Source organism: Chaetura pelagica, unplaced genomic scaffold (assembly GCF_000747805.2).
Source record: "Chaetura pelagica isolate M959 unplaced genomic scaffold, ChaPel_1.0 scaffold76, whole genome shotgun sequence".
NCBI classification, from domain to species: Eukaryota; Metazoa; Chordata; class Aves; order Apodiformes; family Apodidae; genus Chaetura; species Chaetura pelagica.
The window spans coordinates 557,492-559,125 of NW_009970723.1; the positions used below are offsets into that span (position 1 = coordinate 557,492).

At 50.2% G+C, this 1,634-nt stretch overlaps 1 protein-coding gene across 1 annotated transcript in view; it reads left to right on the top strand.

The window, feature by feature from the left end:
* Positions 1-330: 330 nt before the first annotated feature.
* Positions 331-1,634, top strand: part of ZFHX4 (zinc finger homeobox 4) — a 153,956-nt gene continuing 152,652 nt past the window's right edge. Inside the window, exon 1 of the mRNA XM_010006387.1 lies at positions 331-640. The gene's annotated coding sequence lies outside the window, so the exon portion shown is untranslated. The remainder of the gene's footprint in view (positions 641-1,634) is intronic.

The following is a 1,634-nucleotide window of genomic DNA, read 5'->3' on the forward strand; positions in this document are numbered from 1 at the left end:
GGGTGTCGCCCCCCCGCCCCGGCGGAGCCCCGGGCAGCAGCCGTAGCTCCGGCTTCCCCGGCTCCGGGGCTGCGCGTCATTTGCAGCCCGGAGAATGTTGATCACCTCACTAATTACACCTCTCTCTCTCCTCTTCCCTCTCCTCTCCCTCTCTCCCTCTCTCTCTCGCTCTCTCTCGCTCTCTCTCCCCTCTCTCTCTCTCTCCCTCTCTCTCTCTCCCTCTCTCTCTCTCTCTCATTCCCAGAGTGCATATCGGGAATAGACACACAAAGACATGCGCACTCAACTTAATCAGCCATTTTTTTAAACAGGGCTAAAACGATAATAATTAGCAGAATAAAGACATATCGGATTTTCATTTCCTTTCCTCCTTTTCCCAACCCCTTCACAACCAAACAGCGAGACCGCGGTCGGCACATGCTTTAACAACTCCCGGACCCCAAAGGACCGCTCCATGCCCCCCACTTCTTGCTCAATCATTTTTATTTTCACCCAATAAAGTTGGAGGATTATTTTTTTTTATTATTTTTTTAATGAACCTTCTCTCGTTTACTTGGATGTGATCAGCTGTTAAGTAAATAAAGCAAAACAAAAAAAAAAGAGGCGAAGATCCAGTAGGAACTGCGAGGGGAAATGGAAAGTAAGTTTTTTCTTTAACTTTTATTGAGTAGTTTGTGTTAAATTTAGGTCGAGTATCGATTATCTTTCCAGGCTGATCTTGCACAATCTTTGATATTTCGCTCTCTCTCTCTCTCTCTCTCCCTCTCTCCGTGCCTGTTTCTCTCTCTCACATACACACACACACTCACATCCCCAGATCCCATGTATCTCTCCCCTCTCTCTCTCCCCCCTTTTTCTGCCTGTTTCCCCATTTTTAGGTACAGTACTTGTTCTCATTTGGGAAGGAGGGGCTGCTTTTTCTCTCTCCCTTCTTGCTTTCTCTCTCTCCCTTTCTCTTTTATTCCGGGGGTTACGTTTTGTTTGTGGATTTCTTTTTGTTTTGGTTTGGGGGTGTGGGTCTGGTTTTTATTTCTTTCGGGCTGTAACTTTCGGATTAACTGGAGGACCCTGCTCAGTTTTCAGACGAGGTTCAGGGGGTGCCCCCCACTTTTTATTTCGCTCTTTTTTTGTAGGGACCTCGGGGAGGGGGGGAAAACTGTCAGAGAAGGCAAGACGTTACGGCTGCAAGAAGTCATCGCCTGCCAGCCCCTTTACAGCTCGCGCTCTCGTTTAGCAGCTTAGACCCCCCCAAAACTTTGAGGTGCTTTTTGAAGGCGCATTCTGCTCTCCCATCCTGCTTCCCTCTCCTCCCCATCTCCACCCCCCTCGGCCTCCCAAACTTTCGCTTTCGGGCGGGGGATGGGGGTGGGGTAATGCCAGCAGGGCAGTGGGGACCCTGCCTGCGTACGTGTGTACAGAAGGTGTGGGATGCTTTTCCCCCTTTCTACCCCCCACCCTTTTTTTTTTTCTTTTTTTTTTAAAAAAAACATATTTCGCAGGTAGGTTTCTCAGGAGCAGAGGCAGGGGTGGCTGTGCGGGAGTGTGTGTGTGTCTGTGTGTGAGCGCAGGGGGATCGCGCTGCTGGCTGCCGTCTCTGGCAGCAGGAGGAAGAGGAGCCCGTTAGGAGCGCGCCC